This window comes from Nelumbo nucifera, chromosome 1 (assembly GCF_055504915.1).
Source record: "Nelumbo nucifera cultivar China Antique chromosome 1, China Antique-T2T, whole genome shotgun sequence".
In the NCBI taxonomy this organism is placed as follows: Eukaryota; Viridiplantae; Streptophyta; class Magnoliopsida; order Proteales; family Nelumbonaceae; genus Nelumbo; species Nelumbo nucifera.
In genome coordinates this window covers 19761637-19778502 of record NC_142649.1, presented here as the reverse complement: position 1 = coordinate 19778502, position 16866 = coordinate 19761637, and positions in this window count along the sequence as shown.

Genomic DNA, 16866 nt, shown 5'->3' with positions numbered 1-16866 from the left:
AAAAAAAGTAAAAAAACAAGTATTGAATTGCCCGATACACCTCTACCGATATATCAAACGTATCAATATTTTGAACCTTGCTTTCAGTTAGTCCTCCAAACCTAAAACACTAATATTAACCTGTTAAAGAACAGCTAACTCCAATTCTGCTGCGGAAACCTGTAAAGGATACTAGGCCAATCATGATATGACATATCATTTAATTTGAAACATGGATTTTTCTTTTGTTGTGAAGAGAGTGGCATAGATATCTTGCCATCAAGTTCAAGGAGTTTGCTTTATAGAAGAATGAAACATTTTCTGAAAGAGGAAGAACTGAAGAAGAAATTTGATCACTGCCATTAATTTATCTATACCATCCAAGAAACTAAACATAAAACCATGATCAAAATCAAAGATAACAAATGTTCAAAAAGGATATGCATGGCACAATTAATCTTTTCAAAAAATTGGTTGTGTAATCCAAGGATTGGGAACTAATAGTTGGCTTTGGAGGTCTAAGAAAGAGTTGGTTGGGGAAGCTCAAAAATGGCCAAACCGCTTGGAGGGGCTGCACTATGCATCCTTAGAAGAGGGATTAGGCCACCTTAGTTCCCTTGTTGCTATGTTTGAGGGTATGGGGGAGAACTACCCCAAGAAAAAAGGGGGAGAAAGGGGCTTTGCCCTAATGTTGTTCGGGTCCCCCTTGATCTAGGAATATTTATGTCTTGCTCCAACTTGCTCCTTGGTGACCCAGGTTGTTTACTAGGTCGATTTGACTCTCTGGAGTTTTTTAAAGTATATGCTCTTACAATTTGAGTTCAAATCTAGTGCTTTTTATCTGTAAGTCTCTTAGTTATTAAATAATGATGATGACAAGGTTATTTGGAGTTGCAGCTCCAGTAGTGGTGAAATATTCTCTTTTATCTCCAGCTTAGAACATGATTAGAGATCATAGGTCAAAAGATCCATTGGTATAACCAGGTATGAAAATCTGGTCTCCCCACTAAAATCATAATTTTTATGTGAAAGTTGTTAAATGGAGCTTCATTAACGGAGTATTCATCTTGTTTCTAAGTGTTGTTGTTGCATGCGGTCAGCCATGCTTTGGTTTTCACAACTATTGTGAATTACCACTTATATCTTAATGGAATGCCTCACTCTCTATAATGGTTTATCTCTCTGTATCGATAATGACATTACTAAGGTTGAAGTGGAAAATAATAACTACTACTAAGGTCAGTCTTCTTCAAATGATTGACCACCCTTGGAGTATTACATATGTTTTAAGAGATACCAAAGAGTTGTGCAGTAAGATGAGAGATAAATTCTCTCATACCCTCCGTAAAAGTAATAGATGTGCTGATATGCTAACATCACCATCACAGCTAAGAGGTATCAATCTTTCAACTCATCTCAAGGTATTCCTCATGATCTTAAAACTGCTAAGGGAAGATTATATGAAATTGATATGGTTTTCTACCGTTCAGTACCGTTTTGGCTACTGGTTTTCGGGTCAAACGGTCCAACCACTCGGTTTGAATAAATAGTCTGTTCTGATTTAAAAAATAAAAAATAAAATAAAAAATGGCAAAAACTGTTGTCTGATTTGATACGTCGACGGTTCAACTGTCTGGATCAGTGGGCCATTGACTAAATCAACAGTTTTTGGTCTAGGAATGGCTTTAGGGTGAAATGGAACCGGTTGCCTGACCAGTTCCTGGGTCAACCGGTCTGACCATCTGATCCAGTCCATTTTTTAAAACCTTGAGGAGGAGTGTGCATGTGTTTGGAAGGAGTACAAATACAAATATGTACGGTGAAAATACATACAAAATACATGGTTTTATTTTCTACATATTTGTGTTTGTACTCGTTCCAAATGGAGCCTAATCAATAAAATTTTAAGATGATCACCCTCCACTTGGAATAAAATTTGGGATTAAAAAAATTGAGTTTTTTTAAATCATCACCATCATCATCCATGCCTTGTTTCAACTATTAGGGGTTGACTACATAAATCTTGTTCCTTCATTCTATTCTATTAGTTGCATAGTAATTGTTAAACTTTAGACCCTTAAATGATTTATCACGACTTAAACCCATGTCCTTTTTAGTTTGCCTCTAACTCTTCTAGTCCCTTCAATTTATTGGGTTGTTTTAAATAAAATATTAAAAGTGTGTAATGAGTAATGACAGACAAAATCATGTTTCTTTGAAAAGTATTCAGGAATTTAGTTGCAAACCAGGGTATTAGGGTTTCGACAAAGAATGGTTTGTGGAACAATGGATTACAATTCCGATTCTATTGTTTGGTTGAATGTCTAATCCATAACAAAACATAGGCAATGTTTGGCATCGATGTCATTTTCTGATAAAATAGTGCCACGTAGGCGCCACATAGAAAAAAAAAAACAGTGCTTCAAAAAATGACCTCTTATTTGGTACCGTTTAATTTTCTAGAAAAAAATGTTGCTCTAGACCATGCCTTGGAAATCAGGAAAGTGTGGTTTGAAGAAACACTAAACAAAACAGTTTACAACGTGGTACCAAACAAAACCAATGTTGTTTTCACTTTAAACAACCTATGTGGTAGCATCATTTCCAAACAAAAAATAAGCACCGCTTACTGATATGCACAGTGCTATATTCCCAGCACCGATGCCAAATACCTACATAATCTACCTTAAATCTTCTTTTGTTTGAATTAATGGATGGATAAGCAAGTTCCTTATTAATCACGATTCCGCCAGCAACACACTATATCTTGGTGTCTATATAGAGCTAGCATGCATCAAGAATGATATTAAGATTTAATCTTATATATTTAGACTACAAAGAATAAGATTAAACCCATTGTGATACAAAAGAATACAAGAACCAGCACATAAATGATAAATCCATTAATATCATATAATCCCACAATACACAAGAAGTTTCACATAATTGTTAGGCGGTGTATGCCCTTAGCTCCAATCAGATTGATGTACAGGTACATTTATTGTAAATGAATAAAAGTACATTATTGTTTCATGTTGATATTGTTATGTTTCTATGAAACTACCCCTTAAACTGGATATTTATGAGACTTGTGCTAGTTTAGAATGTTCTTAATCATTGGATAGACTTGGGGAGTTTATCCTACCAAGGCTGACATTGATGTGCTACCAAAGAAGTTGGGGCAACTTGTCTCAACTGCTAATGTTAGACCTAAAGAACATGCAGTGTGTTTGGATGAAACACTAAACGCAAACCATTTTCCGGTTATACCCTAGACCTTGGAGATTGATTGGAAAAACTAAAAAGTTACACATAACCCCTAGATTTGATTATGTATGGTATTGCATTAGGTGTTAGATTGGGTTATCTTTGATATGTCAATCAATGAGATCCATTAAGGGTCAAAACTTAGTATGTTGGGGCAGCTTGAGAATTCACTTGAGTGGGTAATCATAGTGATAGGATTGGCCCCTTTGTCGAACAAAGCGAATGATATGGCTTATACTCTCTTTGATGGAAACCTAAACTACTAGTAGTGGATTTTAACTATGTTTGAGATTTGGTTTTGCAATATATATATATTAATGTTTTATAAACAATGCTTGCAAAAGGTTTTAATTCCCATGATCCATCCAAGCAAAGAGTGTGACACTGTACATTGCACCCAAGGAGATGTCATTTCCTATTGGGCCAAGAGGTTAAGTGTATGAAACCATTACAGGGCTGATTACCTAATGGGCTTTATCTTACTTAAGTCCATTATCCTTATGTCTTCATAGGACGGTTGAATTTAATGATCATTTAAGTGTAAATGTTGGGCCCATATTGAGCACATAGTGATGTGTTCAAGGGTTTACTACGTTTAGCAATAAATTTAGCTAAGCCTTTTCATAGAGGCTGCACCGAACCCATGTGGATTTATGTATGGTCATTGTGGGGTCCCACACTATAAAAATCAGGCCTAAGTTGACCATGCAACATCTTGGGTCGTGAGCCTTTAAAGGAAATGGGCCTAAGGCCCATAATTAATAAAATTAAGTAAACTGTCACATGAGTTGTCATGTGCTCAAGGCCAAATCTAGGTTTGGAAATGGGTATGGAGCAACCATCCTCCTAAGAGGATAAGGATTATCTCTTATTAGAGTCTAAATCCAAATTAGATTTGGATAATCTTTTAATTTGATTAGGAGAGTGCTCCATAAGGAGATAAAAGACGAAGAGAGCGAATCAGACTTGAATACCACTATTTCTTGTTCTCTCTTCTTCTCTTTTCTCTTCCAAGAAACCTTATCACAGCGTAGAATTTCAAGGACTGATAGAGATTAGTTTTCTTATGATTTTTTGAAAAAAAATTTAGAGGAATTTCAAGCTCACATTCCCTAGTTCGTTCCAAGCAGTTGGGTTGCAGTTTTGCTAAAAACTGTGTTGTTGAATCTGCTTCACCTATATATTGCACCATTTTCAATGGAGGTTGGTTTTAGGATTGATCCGTGCATGAACTTCCACCTTTAGATCTGCATTTCTGGTATCCTTATTAGGTATAAATCTCCCTTTTTGTTTGATTTCAAATTTGGTCCGGTTCAATGCAAGACTAATCCTAAAAAATGTAATTTTTTTTTCAAAACATAGTGAATTTGATTCCTAGAAGAATTAAGGAATTTTTGAAAATTTTCCTAACCATCTAGCATGGTTCAGCCATCCATATGATAGATCTTAACCCTTCCAACAATAATATGATCCCTAATTAAGAACATAAAATGACCACATTTGTCTATGGATTGATAGATGAAATTGAGAATACCTAGTCGAAAGCTTTTATTAGAATCACCCAACAACGAAAAGTTGGAAGCAATTATTGGATTTTGTTCAATTCGAGTGCAATACAGTTGTGGAACTATCATTCAATGGTGTAGTCCTTCATAGGATAGAACCCACATTTCTTCATTTCCCACAGGTTATTATCCTTCACTTTCTTGATCCTGAAACGTCCAAGATCAACAACTAGACCTGCCTTTAACAACTGGAAATAGACCCATTTTAGATAAATAACTTATTTCCTATCAGATGTAATGAAATTTCACAACATCATTTCAATTTCAAATGCTAGTACAAAACCCCAGGAACCTAGGAATAGCAATAGTTAATAAAATGAGAGAAAGTAGATTGAAATCATTTAGCTACTGCATAAAAAGCTATTTACATCACTTGTTGGAAAAGATGATTTGTTACAAGTTAATTCGAAATGGATCTATTTGATATTGGTAGATCTAAATTTTATTTGTTTATAGTCAAATTTAAATCGGATCGTATCCATTGGATATCTAGTGTTTTCAAATCGAATTCAAATTATAATTAGATAATAAACAGTAGAAATAATCAAAATATCATTTATTACTAATAAAATGAACTAAAAATGACTTTAATAATATATTTTATGAATAAAATGATGAATTAAAAATTACTTGTATGAAACTTGAACCTATGACAATTTAGTGAAAACTCAACATTCAAACCAAGCTTATTGATAGATATAATATGAATTTAAAGTATATATAAACGTATACATTTAAATTGAATTGAACCGGATAAATATTATATTATATCAGATCATAAGGGGTGAATCCATATTTGGTCCACATATAAACAAATCAAATTCATATCACATATAAACAAATCAAATTCCAATTCGAATTCAGACAATTGGATACCATTAGCAGCCCATAATTTGATATAGCACCGAAGATAATTTATATTGAATGGCAAAGAAGGATTATTCATGTAGACGACTCCATGTAGTTGGCACAAAGCTTAGATGATGATAATACAAATTAATTAATCCCCATATGTTTTTCAAATTCAAGTAAAATAACAGAGAAAAAAAATTAATTCTCTGGTATATATAGCTGCAGGTATAATTGTTGATCTTGAAATGAGTTTATAATCACGAGCACTCAAAGTCTCCAAGTATGATAAGATCGGCAACTATGATCAATACTTTAATTTAGAAGCAAATTAATTAAAGAGAAGCATCTAAGGAACACATCTACTGCTAACTACCAGTAGTAGAATAGCTACTTTATTCGCAGAAGAGAACTGCACAAAGCTTTTGTTATGCAAGCAAAAATCTTCCTCTTCACGTTCCCTCTCCTTGGTGGCAAGCTCCGACAATCCTCAGGAAGGATCAAAGCAACACACCAAGGTGTCGCCACCTTCACTGAGATCCCACTCTTTCGCACTCCCTCTCTCTGCACTCGCTTACCGCTGTTCTTCCAACCGTTTTCAAGAGCCTTTGCACTGAGAACTCGTTTGTCAGTTTCGTCCCCAGCACCGCTTTGGATTCCTGCGATCCGCTTGCCGACTTCGTACTTATAGTCTCGTTCTCCCTCTGCGCCGACAGCTTGGCCGGCGTGGTCTCCTTTTGAAACTCCTTCGGTACGCAGTACTCCTTTGTCGTCCTCACCATATCGAACTCCCTTAGTGTAAGTTCGGTAACCAGTGCCGTCCTCTCTCTCTGCATGAATTCTCTTGCTATTATCGTCTCTACCGTCGTAAACTCTCTTTCCCGTGTTGCTCATTCTCTCTCTCTCTCTCAATCGAAGAAGGGAAAAATGATGACAGCAGCCTCACCTCCACTAATGGAGGTCTAAAACCTAGATTGCTGAGAACGACAGTTATAGGATAGTCGGTGGTAGCTAGTTTGAATGCTTTATAGTGAGCAATAACGCCTCTAAATAACGGACAAAATAACGACCGTTTACGGAAATTTTTGTGCATCCTCAATCGTAACGCAACTACCCTGGCTAAGGCTAAAGGCTAAGCATTGGCTCTCAACGAAGTTTCGTTCCTGCCTTCCTTTTGTCCACCACCTGATCACCAGATTCACCACCACCTACACCCAGCTTCCAATTACGGAGATGCAAGAATCAAGATGTAACAAGGTTTGGGACATTATGGGCCTGTGGGCCCAGGGATTATGCTTAACCCCGGGAAAAGCATGAGATGTCCAGCCCAAACCTAACCCCGGATCCTTGGATCTGAGAAGCTAGTTAGTTGATTGGGTTTGAGTGTGTAAAAATATCATAGAAGTTTAGGTAGCTAGATCCTAGATCTGTCAATAGGTCGTACCGAATCGGGTCTGGGACAAAATGGACTTGCCTATCCAGTAAGAAAACTAGGCAGACCCTATTTCTTCTGTAAAATTAGACCCAGAACCCAAACCGATTATTAATAGGGATAATCGGGTTTGGACCTTTTATCTATTACATCAACTTTAAACTTTATTAATCTGCGATAATATAACCTTAAACCTTTTAATAAAATAGGTATCTTTTAACTAAAATTAGGAAAAATCTATAACGCTATATTAAAAGAGATTTGACCAATCAAACCCATGAATTTTGATGAATACCAACTGATTGGCTGCTGATTTTTATGATACCAATTGGTATCTTATATACTATTTAAGAAACTTACCCTCTCGGGCATAAACTATAACAAAAATAAATGATGACACCTCCATATATCCTTAATCATATATTAAATGGTTTGGAACATGGTCTTCAAAACTGGACTGGACCGGACGGTCAGACTAGAAAAACTGGGAACCGGTCAGGTGACCAGTTCTATTTTCCCCAAAAACTGGACTTTCCCCTAAAACTGTTGATTTTGGTCAGTGAATCGCTGAACCGGGTGGTTAACCGTTTGAACCGTTCGAACGGTTTTGACCATTTTTAATTTTTTAATTTTTTATTTTTTTTGTTAGAACGGGTCGAGCGTTTGGTTCGAACAATCGGACCATTCGACCCAGTAACCAGACCCCTGACCATTTCGGTCTCCAGGTTGGTTTTAAAAACCTTGATTTGGAATAGAACAAATCGATCTCTGACCCAATTATAGTTAGGACACAAACCACAGAACCAGAGCTGTTATAATTGGTTTGGTTTGATTCAATTCTATTAAGTAGACCTGACCCATTGACAACCCTATGTAAAGGGTAGGGCTTTAAAGAGATCAGATTTGAATCAGATTTAGCAAAATCCGAATCTGATTTGAAATACGATTGGATTTGAAGATCTCGAACTAGATTCATATTTAATCCAACTCAATTTACTTATTTTTAAAATAAAGAAAAATTAATAAAGATAATTATTTTTAAGCCGTATATATAATAAACTAATATAAATAGGAAATATTAAATTTATTAATAATATAATATATAAATTATATGCGTTATATATATATAATTCTATAAATTTTAGATATTAAAATCAATATATATTATAATATAATTGAATCGGATTTCAGACTTGATAGCCCTAGTGTAGAGGCTTTGGAGATTTGGGCAAGGGGTCCATAACTTCCCTCGTTTGGCATTGAGTCATTGACATAAACTATATAGCTACCAAGGTTCAAAATATCGATACGTCTCTATGTCATTGACTCAATGCCAAATGAGGGAATAGAGGTGTATCAATAGGAAAACCTATGCACATATATATATATTTTTTTCAAAACTTGATTTTTGGGCATATTTTTTAAGTGTTTTTTATTAAAACAAAGGGGGGTCCTGAAACACATATAAACAGGTGTATCAAGATCCAAAAGATACGATGCGGTGCACTTGATACAGGACATATTGTATCAAAATTTTGAACCGTGGTAGCTACCCAAGGTCTCTATCCAAGCAAACGTACCCAATCTTTTTAGGTCCACTGAAGCCCAGAAATCCAAACCAAGCAGTGGAAAAGACTACCTGAGCCCATGTTAGCCTACCCAAGTTGCACCTAGATGGCCCGAAACATTCTAATGCTGATAAGCATACAGGGCCCGCAATATTTGCCGTATAAAACTCTTAGGCTATGTTTGCTTTTGAAGGAAAAAGTAGAGAAAGGAAGGGAAAGGTAAAGAAACCTTTACAAAACTTGTATAGGTTTCCCTTTCTTTCCCTTCCTTTCCCTACCTTTTCCTTCAAACCAATCATAGCTTTAGGGTCTGTTTGGTTTCCAAGAGTAGGTGCTTGGAATTGGAAGTAGAATGGTCCATTCCGATTCCTACTAGTTGTTTGGTAGGAACGGGATGCCGATTCTTATTATTGGGGGAATGGGATTCCCCTATGAGGGAATGGTCCCCCAATCAATAAGTAAAGAGTTCATGACAAAAGGCCCCCCAAATCCTAATATTAATAGAATAATAAAATATTGTTAAATTAATAATAATAATAATAATATTATTATTATTATTAAATTAATAATAATGGATACTTTTTAGTGGAGAGTAGTGGGGACCTGTGTAATGCATGGAATTTATTAAGTAAAGTGAAATAACCAAAACTTATAACTAATGAAAGAATGCAATGTTGTTTAAAATAATTAAATCTTTATTTTAATAATTTGTGACAAAAATATTTTACTAATTTAGTTATTTGAATTAATTATATTAATACTTTTAACAAAAAATTAAACTATTGCTAATTACTTAATAAAATAATTATTTTTTCCATATTATTTGTTAGTGTTCTATGTTATTTATTTTACTTTGTTAATGATTAAATGTTTCAATTGTTTGTAAATATCATTTAAATATTTAAAATACTTGAATATTACTAAATGTATAAAATTAGGCCATAGTCATAATAAAATTATTCTATAGTGAACTCTTTTAGTAATAATTAAATCAATCTAAGCCCAAACTTAAGGTTTAAGACTTTGGATTAGACTTGGATTTATCCTCATCCTGACCCAACCCACCCAAGTTGCATGCATCGTAACATTCGTAATTAGACTGAACCAAACCAAGTACAATCCATGCATGCAATATTTTTGGGTTTTTTTTAACTATTTTTTATATAACATTGAAGCTAAAGTAGTTATGAAGGATGGGCTACCCCCATTGTGTAGCCCAATGAACCAAACAACTAAAAATCTTGGGTTAAATTTTGATAGTGCGTTAGTAGTTTTTAATGTTGCTTGGACTAGCCCAGCCCACACCTTAAGTGTAATAATATTTGTCTTGGCCTACAAGCTTGCCCATTTTAATTATAAAACTATGACTTTTTTAGAAATTAAAAAATATTTTTTTACATTTCTATATATATATTAATATAAAATTCATTATCTAAGAATTATATAATAATATTTACCATATGTGCATATAACTTTTACGTTAAGCTTATTCTAGGTTGTTTAGCTTGGGCCCTATCTATTAGGGCTAGCATTGGACTTTGAAAGTTCAATACTCAATTCGACTTCGAATCCGATTATCCTAGATTTGGATGTTAGAACTTGCATCTGGTAAATAATTCAATTGGATGTAGATTTAACCCCATCCAATTTGATTAAAATCCATGTCTAATAAAAAATTATTATTTTGTATATATTGTATAATTATTGTACACACATAGATATTAATATATGCATTATACTTTAAAATTCAAAATCCAACATAATAATAATTAGATGTGGATGCAAATCTAGAAATTTCATAATCAGATGTTGATGTGGTAGCTAGATTTGATTTGTATATAATCTGTTTACAACCCTATTACCCACATTATGTGTGAGCTTGGTGCATCTCTGAGCTAGGCCTAACTCAAAAAAAAAAAGTTGTTTGAGCATGGAAATTTATAGATCAAATTAGGTTAGGCTAAGTTATAAACAATTTGTTACTTCTTACTATTAATTATAATTATCCTATCAATACTAATGTTTATTAATTTTTTAATTTTATTAATTTTTCAAGCCTACTACCCACATTATTTTCTTGAGACCAAGGTTGGGCTAAGTTATAAATGGTCATCCCTAAGTAGGAGTCTTATGACAATTAATTTTTATATGCAAAGCAAATGGTTTAATTTTATTATTTTTCATAATTGTTTACTTTTTATTATTAATTTTAATTATCTTATTAATATTAATTATATTCAAATATAATTATATTGTATTTAAATTTTTTTAATTTATGAACTACTAATCTTTATTAATTTCTTAACTTTTTATAGTTTCTAGATAAAAAATTGTTAAATTTTAATATTTTTAATAACTTTAGTAACTTTTATAAATTATAGTTATTAAGTTTCAAATTATATAGATGATTATTATTAATATTTTATAAATTTATTATATAGATAAACTGGAACTGTTTTCGAAAATGGGTCAATATAGACCCATTTAACTTGTCTTCTTTATTTGAGTGATAAAATGGGTTCTACATTTTAAATTTTCATTAAAATTTAAAAGTCTCTTGTGTAGTATAGGAACTATGCTTAGTAAAGGTCTCAACTCATAAAAATTATTAATCTTAATAATAATATAAATTAATTAATTAAAAATGTATTAATACAAAGTTATCTAATAAAATAAAAAGAATAAACAAAAAAATATAACATTAGAACATGGGTTCTATTTGCAATATATCAAACCCATGTTTAAATCATAATATTACTAAAACTATCAATTAATACTATTTGTATTTATATTTGTTATTTTTATTAGTGTTTATTAAATTTTAAGTGGAATTGAAATTTTTTAATTTTTACTAAGTTTTGTTAAAGTGGAATTGAAGTTTATAAGTAGATTTTTAAATTAATAATTTTAAAAAAATATATATATATATATATATATATATATATTTTATTTTTGTTGTTTTATGTTTGATTGTTTAACCTCAATCTACATATATTATTTGATTTATTAATATTTTACTTTATTATGTTGTATTACTATTCCTCCCCCCTCTATACACACACTCTCCCTTTCTTATATGCCTTTTTTAAATGTAATAATGACATGCATTAAAATAAGAGGACTTGGAAAACCCAAAACTCTCTCTCTCTCTCTCTCTCTCTCTCTCTTTATAACAGTATATAGAACTTTATTGGTCTAATCAAAATAACAATGATTTCTTTTTTATATTTTAAAACGAAAGAAAATAGGAAAGATGCAAAAAATTGAGAAAATAGATAAATAGGTTCTCTCAAAGGAAGTAATGGAAATACATAATAGTAAACACATTTCTTTCTATTTTCCAATCTAAGACTATGAACTAATATCATCATAGGCAAGGATTATAATGTTTAAATTATATAATTTATAATTTATACGAAAAATAAATGTATTTTAATACATTATGAACTAATTATATTTAAAAAACTGTTAATTATTGAATTAATAAAAATATTAATATAAATACAGTATTTTAATAAACACTATTAATTAATAAATATTTTAATTAATAATACAACAATTAATGAAAATACTATAAAATACAGGTAATTATTAAAAATACTGTTAATAAAAAAAGTACATTATTTTTAATAGATAATGTTAATTAACTAAAATACTATAAATTTTAAAAGTACTATATTAATTAAAAATATTGTTAATTAATAAATTCAGTATTTTAATAAATACTTTTAGTGAATTAATAATACTGTAATTATTAAAAATACTATATTAATTGAAAGTACAATTAATATTGTCAATTAATAAAATAAATACTGTAGTTGTTAGTACTGCTTTTAATAAATTATAACTTACATTATATTACTAAATAAATACATTATTTAATACTATTTTTGAATAAATACTGATAATTATATAAAAATACTATAATTATTACAAATACTGTTAATTAACAAAAATACTATTAATTATTAAAATATTAATACTGTAAATTTTAAAATACAGTAATTATTATTACCACTCCCTCTCCTATCTCTCTCTCTCTCTCTCTCGCTCTCTTAAATACATTTTTTAAATGTAATAATAACATGCATTAAAATAAGATGCCATGGAAAACTCAAAGGTCTCTCTTTGTCTCTAATAATGTGTAGTTTTATTGATCTAATCAAAATAGGTAATGGTTACTTTTTTTATATTTTAAAACAAAAAAAAATACAAAATACAAAATAATAAAGAAAATAGATAAATAACTTCTCTAAAAGGAGAGAATTATAGACTAAGGCAATAAACCCAATTTCTTGGATCTCAGTGGGATGCTCCTGACTTCTTCGTTCAGTAGTTATGGACTTTTTGTTGTTGTTTTTATGCTAAAGTCATTTTAAGCCAACTCCTCTGTATAACGAATCAATCCAATCATGGGAATCGTTGGAAGAACCTGAAGCATCAAACTCAGATGTATTTGAGGCCAATCTAACTAAGGAGCGAGACTTCTAATTCAAAACAGAGCCTTTTTAACTCCAGAACTAGCTAGCCGAGAAAGAATTAAAGAGAGAGATGGGTTCCATGGTAGCCGCAGGAAAGCTTCGCCCAGTTTGCTCCCCTTGTCGATCATGGCATTGTTGCCGGTAGATCCAGATCTCATCATATATCCCCATTGTATAGCCCATGATGCCAAAATAAATAAATAGACAAGTTTTAGTTCAAAATGGCATTTTGCCAAACTAACTGATCGAACGTGACTCGTGTATCTTCTCTTCTCTTACGAAGAGATGTTGACAATGGAAACAACATCTAGAGTGTCACAGAGTCAGGCAGTCAGCTCGTTCTGACCATGAAAATCATCAATTAACCAGGATCACCTGTTAAATTTGAGTCCAGATTTAGTACAAACACAAACACAAGTGTGTGTGTGTGTGGGAATGTTGTTCATTAATCAATCACGCCAATGGTACATATACACATGCATAAAGAATATTGTTGTGTCCATTCATAATTACTTAGCAAAGTTCTCACGTTTGTGTTCATAGCAGATCTCATGTGGTTCAATTGTCTGGTCCAGTCCAAATCTCAAAACACTGGTTCCAATTAGATAGAGGATTCCCCACATGGCAAAATCACTTGGGGGCATTTTGGTAACTTTATTGCTTACCAAGGAAACCTCTGTGATTATAAAAATGGTCGATTTTTCATTTAGAAGATAAGGTAGGGTCTGTTTGGTTTGCTTCCTGAATCAGAGTTGAAATCCCTTAAAATTGAAATTAAAATGGTTTATTTCCATAGTCTGTTTGGCTCTGATGAGAATCAGTATTGGAATTGGAATCAACTAGAATGAGATCTCATTTAGGGGTGCAATTTGGGCAGGCCCAACTCATAGGGGTGCAACATGGGTTGGGCTTGGACTTTTGGTCCTCAAGTTGGGCTCGGGCCCAAGAAATCAAGCTTTTTATTTTTCAGGCTAGGCCTGGGCCTAGTCCTTAGATAGCCCAAACCCGGCTCAACTACACACACATATCTTAAGTTTGCATACATATTTATATATATATATATATATATATATATATATATATATATATATACATATTTGTATATATGTATATATACATTTGTATACATATTTACCTATTTACATACATATATACATAAATATATATACATATTTGCATAAATACATACATATATATATATATGTATGTATGTATGTATGTATAATTTTAGAGTGGGTTCATTGACCAACTCGAGTGCATCAAATTACAAATTACAATGCGGGTTAAGCTCAGGTTGGAAAAATCAGACTTGACTTCAGGCTCGGTCTAGGCTCAGGCCTTAAGCTCAAATTTTAGGGCCAGTCCCAAGTTCACCATAAACCCGCCCAATTTGCACCCCTAATCTCATCCCCAAAAAAGGGAGAGGAAATGACCATTCCCTCAAATGGGGGAATGCCCTTCCACCACGAATGGAAATTTATGAGATCTCAATTCCATCCAATTAGGCCCCACTACAAAAAAAATGATCTAAGCCGGCGGTTTAAAGTAAAGACCACCACTATATTGAGAGATAAGGCGGTTAAATCTTTAAATTGGATTTGAACGGATCTATATATATAGAGAGAGAGAGAAAGAGAGAGAGAGAGGGGCCAGGGGAGGGAAAACACTGGAAAGCCAAAAAACTCCTAACCTCCAGCGTTCGACATTAATACAGCAGGAACCTTTTGACGAGAATACTTCCTTTCTCGCAAAACACAACGGAGACAAAAGGTTGGTGGTGATTGGGAGATCTCCAAGGGAAAACATTGTTAAGGGTTTTGATGTGATAATAATAATTGGCTCAACTCATATTTAATCATAACTGTTTGATCTAATGTTTAATTCTTGCTTCTTTGAATTGTTTTGATCAAGAGAACACATTCAGTTTTTTTTCTTAGCTTTTAGAACGTTTTCTATGGTTATTAATTTGTTGGCCTTCAACTTATTTACTGGTTGTAGTCTACTAGTGGTTGTAACAGATTTAGATAATTCCATTCACCATATATAATTGAAATAAAATATTGATGTGCATCAATGGATATGTAATAGAGGACATTGTTTGGTGTAATAGTAAAATGTTGGGCTGAATTCATAGTGGGGTTAGGAGACTCTAATAGGGATGAATTATTTAACAGCTATACAAGGTATTTGGATCTCAAATCAACCTGGTGTGGAGAATCTTCTAATTCAAGGAGACTCTAGAGTCATTGTGGGGTGGTTGGCAGATCCGGACTCAGTTGTATGGTGCTACAGGGACTTCTTAAAGGAAGTATTAAAGGTTGTAAGCTAAAAAGTTAATCCTTCTCTATGCAGAGATCTAAGGCACAGAGGTCCCTCTTGCAAATGTTCCTCACAATGACCCTTATAGTAGTGCTAGAAGTTCAGCTCCCAATAAGTTACCAATTTCAACTGGGACTGAATAGATCATTAAGATGTTAACATCATTGTCCCTTATGGTTCCCCCTATGATCGATTGGCCCAGGCTTCCCAGGAGAACTACTGCCTTGTACTTGGCTAGGGTTGGATGGTAATAGGAAGCAATTTCTTCAAAATTCCATACCAAAGTTTCGAGAATTTTATATAACATATTGATCTTACTAAGATAATTTCTCTTTTCAGCGTTTGCATCTGGACAACGTTCTCCTTGTTTCTCCTTGTCATATTCAATGCTTGCACTGTGATCACTAGATTTGGAAGGATTGCATGGGAACTTTTTTGCGTGTTAATATAGAGTTATTTCTTTTCATCTAGGAAGCCATCAAGGTATCTATTTGATTTGCGTTGAAAGAAATTATGAATTTAGCACATCTATTGCTAACAAGGATTGGTGAGTGAATTCAAGATACCCGAAAGAAGTACCATTATTGATGGTTTTAAAGTCCTTGTACTATGAGGGAAATGAATGAGTGGGCCCATTTTAATATTTTGTGCAGGTAAATATATATTTTTATACAATTTTTCTATTAATATATTATTTCTAACCATTTATATGTTATGATTTTTATGTTTGGCCATTATGTTTAGTGGATTTGAATCGGAAGATGTGCTATATTATTTGACAAATTGAATTTTTTTAAAGTCCTTGTATTTTTTATGTCAATTGGATATTGTATTTGAATAATTCTTTTGGAAATAATAATACTTAGTTTTTTTAATTTAATACATTAATTTTGTTTCAAATTACATTTTTATTCAAGTTATTTTTATGTATAAATTGTCATGAGATTTTAACTAAGCATGTATTAAAGTGATGAGTTAGTAAAAAAAAAAATTGTCAGAATAAACCTGATATAAATATAAAAATAAAGATCTAAGCCAGCAGTTACCCAATCACCGGTAAGCTAAACAATATCTAAAGCGGCAGCCATATAACATCTAAGCTGGTGGTTCAGACTGTTACTTTAAAATTTGACAAGACCTAAGGCGGCAGTCATATAGCATATAATCCGGCGGTTCGAACCACCTCCTAAAGATGGGAGGGACATTTGAGAAAAATCTAAGGTGGCAGTCTTTTAGGAATTAAGCTGATGGTCAAAACCGTCGCCTTATTACTGCTAACCTGGCGGCCCCAATGGACCGCTGCTTTAGAGTAACTTGAACCGTCTTCGACCAGCCATCAAAGGCGGAGGTCATTTTATCCTAAGCCGGCAATTCTGATCTAGGGCAGCAGCTGCTTAGGGGGCAGA